Below are 21679 nucleotides of genomic sequence, written 5' to 3' on the forward strand. Positions count from 1 at the left end.
TATATAAACTCGAAGAGATATTGCTTGTATGTAAGTACATGCGTGTGTGGGTGTGTGCGCATAACTATTCTCGTTGGCCATCCAAGTGTGTTGTGGTTATTTTTAAACTTTGGCAGTACGCGCCACAGCCAAAGGCGGCATGTGCTAGCATATTGCAAGAATGTTTGGTCGCCCGTTCTTATGCATATTAGGGTGGGACAATTTGAAGAAAATAAAAAAAAAATTGTAGAAATGCATACTTAAAGCAATTATTATGCTCGGTTGGTGGAGAAATTTATAAAATTGTACTTTGTTTTATTATTTCTTATATATAGAAAATAATACATCTATTCCGAGTAAGGTTGAGTTTATCAAAAATTATTTTTTTCGGTCTGGTTTTCGAACTTAGCTGCGGTAAAAGTCACTGTAGGGTAATAAGAAAAATGGAAAGGATATTTAAATGATCAAGTAAAAATTTAAATATATATAAAGAATATTAGACTGTACCAATTTGAAGACTTCTGCAAACAGAAAATTTTATACCCAGGCTTTATTGATTTTGCCACGAATGTACTAACACCCAGAAGGAAACATCGTAGACCCCATATATAGTCTGTCTTTCTGTCTATATGTAGGTCCGACAGTTTATATAGGAAGACAAGTCTTTCAGATATTGAGATGTTGATCTGAAGTACTGCACAAGTTCTTTTCTACCCAAGAAGCTTCTCATTTGTCGGAACTGTCGGTAACGGACCAATATAATATAAAGCTGCCATACAAACTGATTGATTAAAACCAAGTCCTTGTAAGAGTTTTTTTTATTTCACAAGATAACCTCACAATATTTTGTTTGGATTACTTTCTCAAGCAGGGCTACCATATTGTTCAAATCGAACTACTATAACACATAGCTGCCATACAAACTTAGTTATCAAAACAAATCCATGTATGGAAAATTGTTTTATTTGCTGAGAATAATTTTGTTTAGATCAGCGTTCAGAGCAATGCTACAATTTCTGAACATATTGTTCGACGACCCTCCCTAATGCATATGCTAATGTGCGTTCTGCTTCAAGTGTAGAAAGAAGCTCGCATGCAATTTGCGCATTCATCATCGTTTTCGGTTTAGTAAAGAGCAAACCTTAATGATTGCATATAAATAAAGCAAGATTTTCTCATTCTCTTGTAATTATTAGCGTTGCTGAAGAACCTTGTAAACACGACTATGTATACACATACATAAGCCGCTGAGGTGGCACGTTCGATTATAATAATTATATATTATATATTTATAATTCTAATTAATTGCCGGGCTACATTTGCATGTTGGACGCCGGAAAAATTATAAACAGAAAGCTGAGGTGTCTCGAAGAGGCGTCGAAGGTTATTGGATTTCCAATTTAATTTCCATTGAAGACTGGTATGCGCTTTGCTGCATATTTAATCGCACATGAGCTCGAAATGAATTATGATGATTTCACTTAATTTATTTGCATTTGCGTGCATAATATATATTTATGTATGTACGTTGATCCATTAATGCCATTGACTTAAAATTCTTTAATGACGGGCTGTGCTCGTGCCGATGGATTCAATACGAAAATATGCAGCAATGTCTGAGTTATGAAGGAAGCTAAGAAAGACATAAAGAGAGCTTTAGAGTAAACTGCACATCTAAAACTCCTATCCATAAAGTACGTAGACTCTTTGAAGGGAGAAAGAATTACAGCTCATTTCTAATTGAACGGTCATATACGTACGTTACCAACATTATTCATCGATTACTTCGACCATATATTACAAAAAGGCCGATGCATACTCCTTATCAGCCCTTCGCCGTCGTGTTTGAATAGCTCGGCCGGCAATCCATCGGCCCCTGCCGCTTTGTTGTTCTTCAGACGGGCAATTGCATATGCATTAGGGAGGGTCGTCGAACAATATGTTCAGAAATTGTAGCATTGCTCTGAACGCTGACCTAAACAAAATTATTCTCAGCAATGGAACGTCTGCTCCATCGTCATCGATTGAAGAATTTCTCCTGGCGTTACGCTTTCACGGCCCTTCAGCAGGCTGGAGAAGTGTTCTCTCCATATTTTTAGTATGCTCTGGGCAGCGGTTACTAGATCACCTTTGGATATTCTACAAGAGTATGCTCCGGTCTTGAAACCTTCTGTTAGTCGGCGCATTTTTTCGCAAAATTTTCGAGCACTACCCTTGCCGGCCAGCTGATCAATTTCTTCATACTCACGCATTTCGGCCTCTCTCTTTTTCTGTCTGCAAATGCGTCTCGCATTTGTAGAAGTTTACGCAAGTGAGGAAAGTTCTCTGATTGTCATTAACTTCGGAGTGGCCAGAAACAAAACAATTAGTTAACGTCAGAAACGATTCTTTTACATGTGACTCAAGCAGCTCATAACTTCCTATCCTAGACCAAGTATCCTCTGGTTAGCCAAAGAATATCCGTTTGAAGACGAGCTAAAGTGAGAAGGCGAACCATCACTCACCAGGGTTGTGCGTTGGGCTTGGGACCAGCCACGTAAAACAGCGAACCCAATAAAAGAAAAAATAACAACCAGCCTTGAATGACTTTAGGACTGGCAAATCAACAACTGACCAGATATTCACCATGCACCAAATCTTGGAAAAGACCCATGAAAAAAGGGTCGACACACACCTCTTCTTCGACTTCAAACATTGGCCTCAACAACGGTACCGGTGGTTCTGCTTTCTCGAGACTAGATAAGGGAGTAAAGGTAATGGGTCTGGTAGTGAACGAGGGGAAAATGCAATATATGCTGTCATCAAACAAACAGTTCTCACTTTTCAGGTCTGAGACTGTTCGAAGTAGTACCCGCCGGTTAAGATTGAAAGGATTAACAATGAGAATTGTATTATGTTTTCAAATTTAAAAAGTCAACTAGAAATCAAATAGAGATTATTGCTTTAATTCCTTTTTTTTCATATTATTATTATTAATCATCCGACATTTCATTCATTATAAATGCTTTTGATATAAATTGTGTTCAGTTCTGTTAATATCAACGCTGTGACTTTGACAACAACAAATGTATGTTTACGTCACATTAGCGGAAATTAGAGCACATAACGCAATTCTACAATTAACTACGTACTATGAGTTTTTACTCCATCTTTTATAAATAGGCTAATATTTTCAACATCCTACAGTATTTAAATATTATCATTAAATTAATTGAGAACTGTGTTAACACTGGCGTAATTACTTACTTCTGAACAATAATTACCCAAAACAATTAGTTTACGCTACGTTTATTAGCGGAAAAATCTGTAATAATTATATGAAAGTAGTTCTAAATTAAAAAAATTAAAGCTGAATTGCCAAATTGCTGCTCAATTAGTTGAACGTTATTAGATTTACGTGATAGTATTTAAATGGGTTTGTGAGTCCGATGAAAGCTACAATCCTCTGTTTTTAATCAATATTAAACAAACAACCCAGTTATACAAATGAAGATAGAGGGTCTCATAAAGATGGAATTGGCGAAAGCTTAATTAATAATTAACCTCAAGATACAATAAATTAGCAGATCTTTCAGAAGTCATATCGGATCCTGTAATTTAGTATGGAAACTTATGGATCACTCGGCAAGTTAGTGTAGAACAAAATGTCTTTTCCATTTCTTCCTTCCTTCCTTAATAAAATCTTGACTCGGATAGAGATATATTTTATCTACGGCTACATCAAATAAGCTCTTAATTGTGATGAATAAAATTAATGTCAATAAAAGAAAGTCAGAAATCCAGCCAATGCCTTGCTTCCAATGTAAAACAATTTGCTAGTTCTAATATCGAATCGTTATGAATATCTCTATATTAACCTGAGTAGCCCTTGAAAATCGTTAAAAGTTAAAGAAAAAAGAAACAATAATGAAAAAAAATTTAGCGGCAATACCAATAATTGTCTGCAAGAAGAAGGAGAGGGCGGGGTGGTATTTCTAAGGATTAAAAACAGTTACCTCGATTCCTGAAAAAAAAAAGACAAACAAGGTAGAGGTAAGTTCAGGTATAATCGAATATTTCATACTTTTGCAACTTGGAAGTATTAAAGCCAGTGATGTACCTTTAGGTACATAAGCCTTGCTGGTTATATGTATATGGACTAGGTCACGATGGAGGATGGGGTCATGTGTAGAAGTTCACGCAAGTGAGGAAAGTTCTCTGATCGCCATTCACTTGGGAATGGCCAGAAACGATTCTTTTACATATGGCTTAAGCAGCTCACGACTTCGGGTCTTTGGCCAAGTATCCTCTGGGTAGCCTAAGAACATCCGTTTTAAGGCGAGCTAAAGGGAGAAGGCGAAACATCTCCTACTTATTTGATATAGCCGTACATAGGCTTGTGCGCTAGGTTTGGGACCCGCCACGTAAAAAAAACACCTAATGAAAACTTCGGCTATAATCGCGTAAGCGGTGTCTACGCCAATTAAGAAGAAGAAGACTAGGGCACGATTTCACCCGATTTTATTCATTCTAAAAGCAAAGCACTTTTACAAGGAAAACACGCTCTCTCAATTTTATTAAGATAATTCCCGAAAGGGCCGATATACATAAGCGGTATAAGTCAGCTGGAAAATCGTTGTATTAGGTATATTAGAGCTAAGGGAAGTGTTGGACCGATTCAACTTATTTTTGACACGCACACATACTAGTAAAGGATTATTCCTGAATTTCGATCATATAACACATATTGACCGACATTTTCGCTAAAAAATCAAGTATAGATTCTGTCCACTTATTCGGTACCCAAGTGCTTGAACAGTTTTAATTCAGTTTAGACAATTTTTGGTCATAAGGTGGCACACCTCAAAGGCACTATTCGTGCAAAGTTTTATCAACCGATTTCATTTATTTTCACACTGCCTGTATCAGAAAAAAATTAAAAAAAAACTTTGATTTTTTTCAAATAAATATTGAGGTTATGTAAAAAGGTGTTGAGCAAAAGTTGTAGAATCAAGAATTTTGGAGCTAAACTGTTTTTGACGTTTAAAAATTCACGTCCTTCCTTTCTATTCCCAACCTCAGATCGCCTATTTTTCCTACCATTTTCGATATTTGAGCTCTCGTTCTACCCTGATCTGATAGTGATTTGGATTGAAGAGTTTATATGACAGTTATACTATGTAATATACACATTTTCAGGGCATTAAAATTTATATAATTTTTATGAAATAAAGTAAACTGGTATTCATAATAAAAATATTTTTGTTTGTACTGAGATAATAATTATTATTGCCGATTTAGTTGAAAAAAAAAAAACAAAGAACTCACGTGAGTGACTAACCTCAATTATGTTTAAGTGACGAAATTGAAATTTTAATTGAAGCAATTAAATAGTTTTTGTCCAAGTGTTGTTGTTAAAGAGTTTTTCTTTCACCTCAAATATTATCAATACTAATTATATTGTTTGTTGTGGAAAATATAAACCCAAAGCTCGCCTCAACACTTACCACTGTTAGTGCAAGGAAATAAGTTGGGTAGCGGTAAATGTTGATAAAAAGCAGTAGACAGAGACAGAGGCAGCGCTGGTGATGATAACCAATTTTTTCTGCTTTTTGTTTGTTGTTTTATTTTAGTGAGTTTTTATGCTAAAAATTCTTGTTTAATTCTGTTTTAAACCTTTATCGTAAAAAAATTGCACTTATTTTCTGCAATACGATTTAACAATAGTTTTATTGAGGTAATTAATTTATTAAATATTTAATTTCCAATTTTTGATTTTCGGAAGAAACACTCATACGACTCTCGGAAATTCGCTTTCCGCGTTTTCGAAATTTCACCAGGCGCTTTTGAAATATAACACAAAACTGTAGAATAACAATAAATAGCCAGCATAACAGTTATTTTCTGCTATTATTAACTCAAGTAGTAGTTTATTAATTTAAGTAGTATAAATATACAAACATATGTCTTTATTTACTATATCTACACACATATTCCGTCTCAAAACTTGAAGAAAACGCTCAAATTGTTGAAAAAAGTTGACATTGTTCCGAGACCAACGAAATATGTACATTGAATATATGTCACAGGCGACTGACGACAAGCTTCAATAAAGAAAGTGAATCAAAATGTGTGAATTGAATATTGAAATAAAGCCAGATAAAAGCTGGTTAAAACTTAAACGATAAAACGGTTTATTGATACAAGCATTTAGCCGTCTAGAAGGTGACGTAGGAGGTCATTTTTATATATGCATGTTTTTTTATAAATAAATATTTTTTGTTCTTGTGTTTGGAAAAAATAAAGACGTCATTATATTTAGTTGAATATGAGAATATGATTACTAAGCTCTCTCTTTCTCTCCCTCTCTCTGGTCGCACGTTGGCACATATGTTTTTGTTTGAATTGCTTTACAAACGTATAAACATATGTATGTGCGTATTTATGCTAGAAAAGGGGCTTAGACTGTTCTAAGCAGGCTGTGTAAATAAGGTGCTGTATAAAACCCCCTTGCTTGATATAAACAAATTCGAATAAAGATTACTTAATATGCCATAAATAAATTTTTTTGTAGCATTGCTTGTGAGAATAATGTAAGCAAGGCCATGAAGATATCTTGTCAAATAAAAAAGTTTTATATACAAGGACTACTTGAGATTGTTCGGCCCGGCCCCAAGTAAAAGATTGTTCAAAAGAATGTATTTTGCTAAGTTTGTAGGACTGTCATTAATTAATATGCCAAATATGAAAGCGATCTGCCAACCAGTTTGTTTAAAGCAGCTGCTTAAGTCGGCACACTTCAGTAGGGAGTTGCACAAAGGATTTGTCTCAAATTTTGTATTTCTAAAATTTCGTTTGCGGAATAGTTGTGAATTTTGGAAAAGGCTTACGGTGATTCAGTTTTGTCAAAAACACAAGCCTACAAGTGGTACAAAGCCTTAACGATTGTCGATAGATCGTTGAAGACATGCCTTGTTTTGTACAACTTTCGACCTCTTCAACTGATGAAAATATCAAAAAAGTGAAGGATATGGTGCTAGAAAATCATCAGACAAGTGTTAGGGAGACGGCAAGAGAGCTCAACATCTCTCGCAAGTCCGTTCGAATGATTTTGGTGGTTACTTTGGGTATGAAACACGGTCTTGCTCGATTCGTCCCGATAAAGATGAGTTTTATTTCAAAAAGAGTACTGTATACAAGTCTATTTGGACATGCTTGAACGTGAGAATTCATACCCCACATTCATGGAGAGAATTATAACTGCCGATGAGACATCGATTTATGAGTTTAACATGCAAACCAGTTAACCGTCATCGGAATGGAGGGGAAAAACGAGCAGAAAACAAAAAAATCACGCCAAAGGCGTTCAAAACTGTAGGTGATGCTCATTGTTTTTTTCTATATTAGAGGTTTTGCTGTATCATGAATTTGTTCCGGAGGGACAGACAGTTAATAAGGAGCTCAATTTGGCCGAAGATACGATTGCGGGAGAACATCCGTCGAAAATAGCCGAAATTGTGGATGAACAATTATTTGATGTTACACAATGATAATGCAATATCACAGCGAGCCACGATTGTGCCCGAATTTAAAGCCAAAAACGCAGTAAATATCATCGATCAAGCACCGTATTCACCAGATTTGGCTCCGTGTGATTTTTTCTTGTTCCCCAAACTGAAATTGCCGCTCCGTGGAACCCGTTTTCAGTCTATAGAAGTATAAAACAAAATTTACTGAAGGAGCTGAAGGCCATCCCAAAAAGTGCTTATGAAAAGTGTTTCGAGAACTGGAAAATCATAGGCGAAAGTGTATTTCATCTGGTGGGGATCACTTTGAAGGCAACACAATAAAGATTGATAATAATTAAATATTTTGCTTTTTATTTAAAATTTCCGGATACATAATATACAAGGATTTGATTTTGTTTGGCCAGTTTGATTTAAAATTTTTATTATAATACTATTATAAAGTTCATTTGCGCTTACAATTTCTTGATAAGTAAAATAAAAAATAACGCGAACTCTTCATGCCGCAATTTAATTGTTTCAGCATGACCACTTTGTTCGTTTAAACAAAAGTGTTTCATAAATTTTTTTGAAATTACAACAAAAGTGTGTTATGGCGCAAACGATTGATGAGATCGTAAAAATTATTATACATAGCGAACTTATTGATTTTGAATATAATATATTTATATATGACACTTAATCGGTAAAGAATATATATAAAGGTCAAATTGACAGATAAGGGTTTAGACGCTAATAAAAGAAAATTATATAAAAAAAAGTTTAATTAATCAAAATTTAATATTTTATAAAATTTATAGATTATGAATTAAAAAAATGGTATGAATATGTACGATAACATATAATATATTATTGTTTATATGCCTATATTCATTGGGTTTTTTAATCTTTTAATAGCTGTTTTATAATCTCTGGTTTTTCGAACATTAAAAAGTCCAGGCTTTTAGATATTTTTTTATTTAGAGAATCTTTAATAGTCTTACTCTTAAGTTTTGTATAAAATTATCGATATTTCATTAATTATTTTATTATTTATTCTAATGGAATTTATATTTGAAAATTAGTATTGAGAGAACTTCAAAAACGCTGGTGATAAGGGGGATTGCTATTTTATATTTTTTTATTTGGTATTTTTTCTTATTATTTTTGTATAGAAAAATTGAGAAAGTAATCATTATCTTGATATCAGATTTACAAATTTTAAAGCGTTTTTCTCACAACTCAGCAAAAAATTTGAACTAAAATTAAAATTTCTAAAACCTAAACCTCGAGCTAGCATTGAATAAGTCAAGAATTTGCTCATAAAAGTCAAGATGAAGGAACGAAGTTCAGCTTATCTATTTCCTAATCAAAAGAGACCCATAAAAGACCGTATATTTGCAACCATTGAAAAGATGGAAGCTGCATCGGTGAAAGAATTTAAGTCTGAAGTGTTCTTAACACAAGTGATTTGAGGTTTGGAAGAGAAATTTTAAAATTGGAAGAGTTAAGACAAATATATTTGAGGAAGATTACTGTGAATGTCAAAATAATTATTAGTGTTTAGTATACGTTTGTCTTTCTGAAGCACATAAAGTGCATTTGGCGGCTAATCCATGTAGTGTGCGGAATCAAATTTCTGGAGCCTCAAGGTTCAGAATATTGGAAAAGAACTTCGGTGATAATTGTTTGTGGCGAGCAAACTGAGCGTTCGGAAAAAAGTGCTTGAAGTATTTATTTAACGATATATTTTTACGAAATTTAGTAAGAGTTGTCGAAAGTAAGGGCGCAATCTCAGAAAAAATTGTTCAGATCGAGTTTATAGCTTGGTTGTACCCTAAGTAAGCGTTTTTCCTTGTTTTCTCTTACAACAAAAATCGATAAAGTATCGCACAGAATAGTCAAAATAATACAATAAAATAAAAAAATCGATTTCTGTGGGCAATGAACGATTTAAGAAGAGGTGAAATCGTAGGTATATAACAACTGTATACATATGTACTCGTACAAGTAGACAAAGAGAGGTGGAGGTTTCTTACCTCATATATGAACTGATCAAACTTTGTTCGTTACATACTTATATATCTACATGTATCTGAATATATGTTTACAAACACTAAATATAACTACATAATAAGGCAAATTGCATGCATAAAAGAACTTTTGTGTGCATTTCTCATTTTTCTACTAATTTATGTACTTAGCTTTTACTTAAATAAATGTAACACGATGTTTCATTTGCACGAGTCTGCGACCGATATCGCTTTGTCGGAAGCAATGAAATGCACAATATATTCGCCCATTATTAATTGGCGACAAAGTGCATTGCATGGCGCCATTAAAATACTGTGCGAAGAGTGAAAGCAAAAATTGCTAGAAGAAATAGCAAAACAAATGCCAAGCTAAAATAAAATGAAGAAAAAAATGTTAATAAGAAAAAAATAAAGGCAACGGAAAATTCAAAAGCAAAGTCAACAAAGAATAAGGAAAGAGTGTGCAGCAATTAACACTTTCAGCGACATTTCGAGTTTTGTTTACCAAAACATATTCACACACAGACACTTTGTTGCTGCCTATGAACTTTGTACGTATGTATGTATGTCAGCTATGTGAGCGTATAATATTATATATTGAGTATGCGGCAACTGTGATCAGCTGTTGAAGCGTTTGTTGGGTAATGAAGTGAAGTGCATGCCATTGTTCAAATTAATACTTCGATTTTTTCATTTTATAGCAGAAATTTCTTGTATATTGTTTTTGTTTTTTCTTTTTCTTATTGCGTTATGGGCGCACGAGACAAAGATCTCCTGGCAGACAGCCAGGCAGCAAAGACACAAGCTACATATGGTACATATTTATACCATCGAGTATACCCAGTGAGCGGTGGGGTGGGTATTTCTTTGTAAATATTTACTGTGGGAATTAAAATGTGATTGCAAAGACAGAAAGGGGAGCCATTGTCTGCAATTTTATTAAAAAAGTAATATACATATGACTAAACTATAAATTTTATTTGAGTTTTTGAAACAAAAGTTACTTATTGCCTTTTAAAAAATTACTAGTTTTATTAAAAAATTGTAATTTAAAAAATTACAAAAAATTTAATAAAATAAAATAATATAATTTCATATATGGTATAAATGTATATACATACATATATATAATTATTAATTAATTATTATATATGTATATATATATCGTCACCTAAAATGCAAAATAGCGTAACATCATTTTTCATAAGTTTGCGGGCGAAGGAAAAACAAACAAAAATTAAAACAAAATATGAGTTTTGGTTATAAAGTGGTTATATCGGACAGCGGTTGTTGAAAATTTTATGCTACGTACAATGTAATATGATGTAGTGAGTGAGGCAATAATAAAATTTTCGATTTTTTTGATGATACGTTGTTTCGCAATTTTAGGTGACGATATATCGACATCGAATATATTTTTTTCGTTTAATGTTCTGAAAAATAGGTTTTTATGAGCTAAATTTTTGAGGTATGGATCTGAAAATTTTACACATAGTTTTCTCACTAAGGAGCTGTTCATGTGTCGGAATCGTTGATGTGGAACCACTATGGCATATGGAGGAGTTTTCCATTTGCGAGATATCTTCAATAAAAATGGCATGGATAATTGCCTGAAGCAATGATGGAATTTCCGAAAAAATTATTCAGATCGGATGACTATAGCATATAGCTGCCATACAAACTGAACATGAAAACTTGTTCATTTTGCGAAATACAAACTGTAGCCAGAAAAAGTTCTGGTAAGGAGTCTTTTATACTTGTGAAGGGTATGATACCTACGCTACAACCGAAGTTAACGATTTTTTTTATTATCAGATATATAAATTCAAGTCTCCCCTCCAATTCCTTGAACAAATATTTCTTTTCATGAATTTTGTGGCCAATTGAATATTCTACAAAAAATGTGAAATACGATTTTCTCGTTTTTTTCTCATGAATTTTATAACACAATGAAAAAATAATTATAAATCGTAAAACAAATAGTTTTGCAGGCAATTTTGCAATTTTTTTTCGGGAAATTTCTAGCGACATTTTTTTTTTTTAATTTCGCACTTACTGGGTATTTAGAAAAAAAAATTAAATATATTACATTTACCACTTTGAGACAGTTTTCCACGTCTGTTTGTAAGTTCGTTTCTGTATTCTTGCCAATAATCGCCAGGGCCAAGGCGGTCAGTGAGGATTATAATTATACTTTTTTTTTTTGGTTAGGTCGTTGGATCTTGAGAGTGGGTGAACGCGCTCGTCTAGCGGAAATTACGTTGTTATTCATTTGTTGAAACGCTAGTGGTGTCGTAGTATTTTAGTAAATACTTATGTACATATGTGCTTTTAGACACAAAAATAGTCAGAAATTGATGTGATGATGCAAGAATTACATTTATATTTGCCTGCTAGGCTAGTAGTATTCCAATGAATATTTTTTAATTTGGTTAATTTGATTTCCATGAAATATTTTTAAAAGCTTACACTTAATTTGTTACCAAAAAAAGTGTAAATTCTACCAAAAAAGTCTGTAAATTTTACCAAAAAATTTCATAATAAATTTTTAACATTTTTTTCCTCACAAATTGCTTGCTATTCAACGCAAATGCTATAATCTGCCACTTCTATTTATTAGTTACTTTTAATTACAAAATTTATTCGTTGATAAAAACTTTTTGAACGCATAACGCACATGTCATGTGACGGCGATAATATCATATTGTTGTTCAGTGTTTGGAACTCAATTATTTTCTTTTATTTTAATAAATAGCAAAATATTCGCATTTGTATTACAAATGTTATGGAATTCCATCAAATTATTTAATTTCGTTTGGCATTATCAAATGTATATTAATTTTTCAATGCTTTAATGTTTTTATTAAAAAATTTTAATTGTAGAAATTACAATAATTCGCTTATGATTATTGTGCAAATATTTTTGTTTTTGTTAGCGCTTTGCTAAATTAATTTTCTTTTTATTATTGCAGCGTGTGATCTTTCAATTAGTTTTAATAGTGGCGCATATCGTCACTCTCTATCACTTACCGACATGCATTTGCAGGCGCAGCTGAAGTGTGAACGCTGCGAGCTTGACAAATGCCGTTGTTGCAAAAGTAAGTAATTAGATTTTTGTGTAATTACACATTTGTTTTAACTTTTTCGTTGGAGTTGGCTACAATTTTTTCCACCTTTTCCAAATATGAGTGAGTCTAAATCGTATTTTATATATAAAAAGAGTTAATAAATCACATGATTTAGAACACAAAAATAATAATGCACGTCATAAAATTCAATTTGCGTTATTTTTGTATATTTTCTTATTATTTTAAATGTTCTTGGTTAATTTTTATTATATATATTTTTAATATTCTTGCTTTTTTTGAATGCTCTCGCTTGATTTTCACCTTTATGTAGTTCATTTACATTGTGTTTAAATTATTATATTAAAAGTTTAAAATATTTAATATTAAAAGTTTCGAACATTTTAAATTTTATTTCTGAAAAATACACACGGCACAACTCAAACCGAAATTAAGCTCCACTAAATGCTTATAAATAAAACGCTAAGCTGAGACTTACTACCTCTTTCGCTGCCATAGAGTCACACCACGTTACAGTTATTCGCAATCGCGCTTTTGTTTTTCTTTTTCACTTTACTAATTAAAACATAGAGCCCACCGTTTTTTTTGTACTCGAACACATACCCACACACATGTATAACCTATAGTCAAATATTCCAGTTATTAACTAGTTTATAACTGGTCTGAAAAGCAAGCAAAACTAGTCAGCCGACTTTATTGATCAAAAGACTTTAAGGATTTCGACTGTTATGCTCGGCTACAATGTTAATTTTGGCTTATTTTTGGTTCTATCATTTTTTTTTAAATAAATATTGATATTTATCAAACAACTTTTCCCCACGTACTTATAACTAAACCAGACAGATTTTAGTGAGAAAGTTGTAGTTCTAAACTGATATTTTTCTTGACCAGCTTGATATTTCTAGAATTAAGTTTCCCTGAATAGCTTGACACTTCACGCTTTTCTTTGAGAAACTGAATATTATCTAACGAAATAGTTCTGAAACTAGTAAAAAACTGTCAAAAAATATTAATACAGTAATAAAACTGACATCTCAAAAATAAAATAAAAAAAAACCAGAAAAAACGTTAATTTCGGTTGCACCGAATCTATAATATCCTAAACAAATACGAAATATTCCTAACCTGAACTTTGCTCAGCCAGTCTGTATGTCAGCAATATATGTACAATAGTGATTCTATCTGAACCATTTTTGGGAGATTGCATCGTTTCATAATAGATAATAATCCTTGCCAAATTTGGTGAAGAAATCTCGTCAAATGGAAATGTTTTCAATACAAGCACTTTGTTTCGACTGTCCAGTTTGCATGGCAGTTGTATGCTATACCAGTATATAGTCTTCCGATATCAGCGGCTCCGGCAAATGAGCAGCTCCTTAGAGAGAAAAGAACGGGTGTAAAATTTCAGAGCAATAACTCAAACACTGAAGGACTAGTTCGTATATATAAAGACACGCGGACAGACCAACATGACTAAATCGACACAGATCATTTATATAAAAATTTTATAGAGTCTCTGATGTTTCCTTTTGAGTGTTAGAAACATCGTGGCACATTTAATATATTATAATATATAAGTTCATAATAATAACTCAACAATTATAATTTGTACAATTCTGGTCTTTTTTGGACCAGTTAACTTACGAGTTCGCAAATTTTAAACTGTTTTCGAGCTGTGAGTGCATATGTATACATATGGCTTAAATATTTATAAATGCGAAATATTCAGTGCGTAGGTACTGTGAAGCGGGTGATTGACTCCATGTTATCGCTAGAAAGGACTGAATTTGATTTTACAAAACACTCTCGAGACATTGTTAAAGCAACTATATTGAAGGTGTTAGGTCAACTAAAAATAATTTTGCTATAAATATAATATGAAGTGTTTTGTAGTTTAAAAAATTGCTAAGCAGGGAAGAACTAGGTGTCGACCGAAGTGACTAATACACATATATTATAACACTTCAAAGTGCAAATGATTAGAGATACTTATGTTGAAGATGAGTAAATACCATATTTCTTCGAATCTTCTAATTTATGGAGAAATAGCCGAAGTATTTTCCCACAGTTTCGGTGGAATTTCAGGGTGATCATGGATTTTAATTGGCACACATGTTGATCGTCATTTATATCCTCACGACCACTTTGAAAACGTTGAAACCACTCGTGCACTCTGTTACAGGATAGGCAATCATCGCCATAAACTTGTTTCATCAATTAAAACGTTTCGGTTAAAGTTTTACCAATTTTAAAACAATATTTAATGTTGGTTCTTTGTTCGAAGCTCATTTCCGCAGCAATAACACAAACATACTGATACTTAAAATGCAATAACTTCACTTCCAATCAATGAAATGTCATGAAATTCTCTCGATAAAGATAGCAGATTCTAACGCACCAGTTGGCATATAGATGGCGCCACCAAGGGTCGCTAGATTCAAAAAGTCCTGTTTACTTTGGAAAGCACCTTGTAAAAGGATAAATCTTAAGATGTGCAATTGATTTGCTGGTAAGTCCTGGTGCTGCAAGCCAAGGATTGTCAGGTAGTTGTACACCATGATCGCGCGGCATATAATCACGTATGGGGCGATGGCTTGGTCCTCAAAAGCATCGCAGTCTTCGGCAGACAAACATACGCTGCAACAAAGAAGAATACAAAGGGTGTGGCAGAAATAAAGTAATCTCATCCCAACGAATGAAGGAATGTAGTAGTGGTATACCTTTGATTCTACTGCAAAGCGACAGCATTACCAAAAGGAGTGACTTCACCAAGAAGTTCAAGGTTACACTTAGCAGTAAGGTTAAATAGAATGATTCCACTCTTGAGATACTCAAGTAGTACACGGACGGCTCGAAAACGTCGGTTGGAATTGGTCAAAGGACCGGGGACCAAACTTTCCATACTTATGACTTGTTTTCCGAGTATTTTTCCAGCAGGAGTGTAGAGATCTTAGGTTACGGTGTAATTAAAAATGTCGCCCGGTAAGTTCTAAGTCTTCTACAGAAACGTTTCATTTGGACGATTGTAAACTATACGTTTCGTCTGAATATTATCTATAGTATATGGAGGGCGTATCCTTAATTATCGGCTAGATTTGTAGTTTGTTACTTACTTCAATATCCAACTCTTATTCTTTGCAATAATCAATACCGATGTTTTATAAAACTAGAAAATATTAAAATAAAGTGTACTTACAACAGCGAAAATCAAGCTCCGAAAATTATTTTAGAAAAGTAACTAAAACTCGATTATATTATTATATATTATTGATGATAAACATTGTGTTCGACTTCGACGATGAACTAGTTTTCCAAGACTAAAACTGAGTCTAGGCAGACTATGAGTTTAGAACTAAGAGATTTAAACTATTTATAAACAGTTATTCCTAGGCATAAACCAAATTATTATTTTTTCAACAAAAAAGTACTTGATTGGGGTTTTCATTAGATATATACCGAATAAATATTTATTATATATATAGTTTTTGAAGTGTGAATTAGTTGCTTTGCAAAGCACTTCATATTAGTATTTTTCAAGTTGCCACTTATCTAACAGGTGAGTTCATCGCGTGTTGAAGCCACAACAAAGGCCAAAAGCGCTGTGATCAGCGACAAATGATCGCGCAATTGTAACAATAACTAAAAAAGTCATAAAACAGAATAAATTGCCTTACTAACAATAAGAGCTGGATAGAGTTGTTGTTGTTACATTGTTATCACTAATCAGCGGGTTAACGGGTTACAAGGCGACACGTGATCATGCTTTGTGTTTATGCAACGTCTTTCATGCGTCAAGTGCCTGCCAATGCACGCTAAGCACACCGACAAACGGAATTGAAGAACTCAATATTAAAGAACTTTGAATAGAGCCGCAGATACTTATATTAAATCTAATGCGGTTAATTATATTTTGATTTTTGAGTTGTTTTTATTTTGTTAGAATAAATTTACTCTCGCTCATGTTTTCGTTTAGTGCTCGTAGGAAAAGTAAAGTCCAAAACACTCATTAATAGGCACAACTGGGCATGAACACTTTTCGGTTGAATAATATCGGGTATGGGACCTGACTTGCCAAATAAAAATTAGACGTTTATGTATTTATAGGGTAGTTTTAATTAGGTGAGGCTTTAGACTAAGTTTCATTATTAATTCTATAGCTCAATGATTTATCATTCGGCTAAATTAAGTAAAGTAATGTCGAAGAGCTTATAGATTAAAATTCCAAATATATTCGTACATGTAGTCTTAAATATAGTGGTAAGAATGTAATATTTATCTTTAGTGGCATTTTTTTGTCATAATAGCAAATTTATTTATATTGTCTCTTGTATAATCATTTTGCTGAAAGTCCAGGATCAAACTTCGAAATTGGTGTGTAAATATTTTTGGATAATTTAGTTGGGCAGACAGTTTGTGTTCAAAAAGAAGATGTTAAAATAGTCATGAGTTGTCTAAAAGATAGAGAGAGAGAGAGTTGAAAGTGAGCTTCCAAAATAGATGAAATTACAAACGAGCCCTGAACTTTGTTACAATTACTAATCTATTGAAACTCAGGAACTCTTCAATGAAAAACGAATTCTGAATTAAAAAAAAAAGAAAAAACGTTAACTTCGGCTGCGCCGATGCTAATATACCCTTAACTGGTGCATTTCTTTTAGTAATTATGTGTTCAATTTATACGGAAGTTATATGCTATAGTAATCCGATCTGAACAATTTTTTCGGAGATTATGTTATTACCTTAATCAGTAATCCATGTCAAATTTTGTGAAGTTCCGACAAATGAGCAGCTTCTCCATACAAGAACTTACTTTTACAAAATTTCAAAACAATATCTTAGAAACTGACTACAGACGGACAAACAGACAGACGGACATGGCTAAATCGACTCAGCTCGACATACTGATCATTTATATATATACTTTACAGGGTCTCCGACGCTTCCTTCTGGGTATTACAAACTTCATGACAAACTTAATACACCAAGTTTAGGGTATAAAATATAATACATGACAGAAACAAATTTTTTAATTAAAAATTAAAAAAAAAAGAATTAATTAATACGATAATTAATAAAAAAATTAGATTAATTTGATAAAAAAAATATAATATAAGAACTTTTTTTTTAATTTTTTAATTAAAAATTCAAAAAAAATGAATTAATTAATCCGAACGAAAATTAAAAATTTAATTAAATAAAAAAATTTAATTTAATTAAATAAAAAATTATATATTTTAATATTAATTTTAATTAAAAAAATTTTGTTTTTATTAATTTTTTTCTGTTAAATATTATATCTCTTTAATCAATTTAAGCAATGCCGTGTTTGAAGATTAATTTTTTAATCAAATTAAAAATTTAATTTTTTTCCTTATTTCTTTTTTTAAATATTTAATTACATTTTTTTCATATATGTATATTTTTTTATTATTCTCGCTATTCATATAAATGAATATTTAACATGCGAGCATACCGCATTTGTTTACATTTACCTACAATTAATTAATTCAGTTTGATTTGCATTTTATGGTGACTTTAATTGACTTCAGCGGCAAAAGCGAAGTTGGAGAAATCAAAAAAAAACGTAAAAGAGTAGGAACATACATAAATAAATCTGCATAAGCTGAGCATTAGCATATTGGAAGAAGTGCTAAACAATCAATATTGCAATGAAGTGTGAGAGTAAAAAAATTAAAACCTTTTTTCTTACATATTTTTTTTTTCTTTGGCAAAAGATTTATCGAGCTTTAATTTCTAATAATTTTATATTTTTATTTAATTGCACTGGGTGAAAATAATATGTGTAAATATACATAAGTGTTTACCTTTTTTGTTGTTTTTTTTGCTGCTATACAATTTCAACTGTTTTCTATGCTTTAATTAAATACACATACATATTGGCATATGCGTTTGTCAAATTCACAGTTATCTCTTTTTGATCAGCATTTAATTGTTTTTTTTTATTATTTTCTATTTATTTCTATTTCGCATGTAAATCAAAAGCTTGAATTATATATGCTCGACATTTTGATTAAATTCACTCTGCCAAAGTTATCTCTGCGGCACACAATTCAATTATAAACATCAATATTATTTTTATTTTCGAAAAATTTTCCGTTTTGGTTGCGTTGGAGTTACGTCGCGCAGCATTTCACACTAGCTAACCGCTCAGTGTTGTTACAATTTGCGATCTGACCGAAGCGTGCAGCGTACACGGCGTTTCAAGCGTGCTAACGAGATTCGGTCTATACTTTGTGAGCAAAAAAAAATCGAAAATTAACAATAATGCAATAGCCAGCAGCACCAAAAGCACAGCGCAGTTAACTTGCGGCAGCGTCGAAGGTTCGGATTCGACTACCTAGGCGATCGTTTCAGCTGAGATCTGACCAAAGCGGAGAGCTCATTGTTTTCATTTGCGTTCGATTGCTTGTCTACAAGCGGCTTGTTGTTATTGCTTTTATAAACACACAAATATACACAATCACACACAGATTTGTGCTTGTTGTTGCTTCTTGCGGCGTGGCCGGTTCATCTTGGCGTTCCTCCGCGCGGCTGTGATGAGCATTATGGATGCCAGCTAAGCGAAAAGGTTCCTCTGCGCATTTGGCCAGCGCAAACATGCTGTCTTGCTAGTCATTAGTACGAGATTGTTGTTGTACGCGTTAGCCCTGCTTAGTCTGCTTATGTTGCGGCAGTTGTTGTTGTATTCATACACACATTTGCATAATATTTATGTTCTTCTTTTGCTGTAGTTGTTTGCTGCTTCTCTCTCGTGCGGTCACTCTCCTACATTGCTGATGATGATCATTGGCGGCGCTCGTCGAACGCGCGGATCTTCAAGCTTAATCGGCACCCATTTAGTTGGTCGTGTGCTTTTTGTCTTTTGTTTTATTTCACTTGTTTATTTTTATGCTTTTTTTCGCCGTTCGTTCTTGCACTTGACCACTTTCTTGGCGTAGCGCGATGTCAGTGCTGACGACACGACTGTGCTGAAATCAGTTTGCATGACTGCGGCGGTGATAGGGCCATTAGGAAATTGTGTGTATGAACAGATTTTCGGTGTAATTTTTATTAAAGTATTAAGTGATTGTATGTGATAATTACATATGTATATTAGGTTTGTGATTATGATATATAATCATTAGAAGTGACCGGACACACAGTGCCGCAATTTCTTGTCTGGGTATGGGAGCTGTACACATATGGGGGGTGTGGCAAAAACGTGTGTTTAAATGCATTCTTAGAGTCAGAAGTTGTAACTCAGGGCTGTATTTTTATTGAACTAAGTAATGCGAGCCAATGCCATGCAGCAGTGGATGAATGACAATTATTCAAGCAGTTTCCGTTGAGCCTCCGGCAACTAGACCGCACCAGCTGAAGTCAAATTGATTGCCGTGATCAATTTGCGTAAAAAAGAACTGTCTCAGAACTTCACTTATTAATAATAAATCAAGGAAAAACGTTAAATTCGGCTGCACCGAAGCTAATATACCCTTCATAGGTGCATTTCTTTTAGTAACTATGTGTTCAGTTTGTATGGAAGCTATATGTTATAGTAATCCGATCTGAATAATTTCTTCGAAGATTACATTGTTGCCTTAGAAAATAACCTGTGTCAACTTTTGTGAAGATACATTGTCAAATGCGAAAGTTTTCCATATAAGAACTTGATTCCGATCGTTCAGTTTGTATGGCAGCTATATGTTATAGTGGTCCGATATTGGCAGCTCCGACAAATAAGCAGCTTCTTGAAAAGAAAAGGACGTTTGCAAAAATTCAAATCGATATCTTAAAAACTGAGGGACTAGTTCGTATATATACAGACGGACATACAGACAGACGGACATGGCTACATTAACTCAGCTCAACATACTGATCATTTATATATATTTTTTGTAGGATCTCCGACGCTTCCTTCTGGGTGTTACAAACTTCATATCAATCTTAATATACCCTGTTGATGGGTATAAAAAGGAACTACAAATTGGACTCAGTCGCCTTTGAACGAAATATTAGCAAAATAGTAGTGTCCGCGTCTAGTTATTGGAACATGCCCGGTTATAGGAATTTGTTTTGTATGAAAATATTAATGAAAACGTTGTGTTCATGAAATTTGTCCGGTTATGGGAGGTGTCTGGCTATAAGGACTGTCCGTAGTGGGAAATTTCACTGTATATATGTATACGTAATACATAAATTTTTCCATAAAATGTTTTACGATTTTAGAAATAAACTCTTCTAATATACATATATCTCATTTTATTTGTTTTGTTCTGATATCTCTCCAAAAATCAAAGAGAACTGATGCTGAAAGTTTGGAGAGATATCAGAACGAAACAAATAAAATTAAATACAAATATATGGAACTGATGTTAAAAGTTCTCTTTGATTTTTGGAGAGAAATTTTAATCGGATGTGGAGGTTATCGCCGACACGGAGGGCTACTTTGCAGAAATTTGTTTAGACGAATTATAGATGTTGTAGATTCGCTGGATCGTGCTGGGTGCCTGGTAAAATCCCTTGTATTCCTTATACCGGTTTTATTTTTGTGTACCAATGTTGGATCTCTACATTTTCGAATCGAGTTACAGAATAGGGCCCCAGGCGCTGGTCATCTCCAACTCTGTGCGTCTGCCCTAAATCAAAATAAATCACCTTTTTTAAAGAGGTCGCTGAGGTACTCTCAATTTCGAGGTACCTTAATAATATTTTAGACGAACTTTTTTGATGTTCAAAACAAAAAGTTAACTATTAAAGGTGGTCTTAGATTTTTTAATGAGGTAAAATACTACTACTAAAGTCATAAAATATATTTGAATTTTCTATTAACTTTCGTTTTCATGCAGCTGTGAGTCTTTAGAAAATATTACTAAGGAGTACTAAGTAATAACACAGTACTAAGTAAGTAATAAATAATTAATTGACAGGTGCATTTATTTTAAACGGGTTTAGAAGCTTTCACAAAAGCATTATTCGAATTATTGCCCGATTTCTTACAAAACTTTAACCGCTGAAAACGTCTAATAGAGCTATTTAAAAAAAATCGAGATGAAACAGGTGACGTTAGCGTTACTAATGAGATTCAAACTGTAATTAT

The 21679-nt window shown here is 33.0% G+C and overlaps 1 protein-coding gene across 2 annotated transcripts in view; it reads right to left on the bottom strand.

Moving 5' to 3' along the window:
* Positions 1 to 18938, bottom strand: part of LOC125776865 (sodium-coupled monocarboxylate transporter 1-like) — a 99293-nt gene extending 80355 nt beyond the window's left edge. Inside the window, exon 1 of one of the 2 annotated variants that reach the window (XM_049450589.1) lies at positions 18408 to 18938. The gene's annotated coding sequence lies outside the window, so the exon portion shown is untranslated. Of the gene's footprint in view, positions 1 to 12526; positions 12750 to 18407 lie in introns of those variants that run through there. The other variant, XM_049450588.1, reaches the window with a different exon arrangement.
* Positions 18939 to 21679: the final 2741 nt, after the last annotated feature.

The sequence above is a fragment of the Bactrocera dorsalis genome, chromosome 2, assembly GCF_023373825.1.
Source record: "Bactrocera dorsalis isolate Fly_Bdor chromosome 2, ASM2337382v1, whole genome shotgun sequence".
Lineage (NCBI taxonomy): Eukaryota > Metazoa > Arthropoda > Insecta > Diptera > Tephritidae > Bactrocera > Bactrocera dorsalis.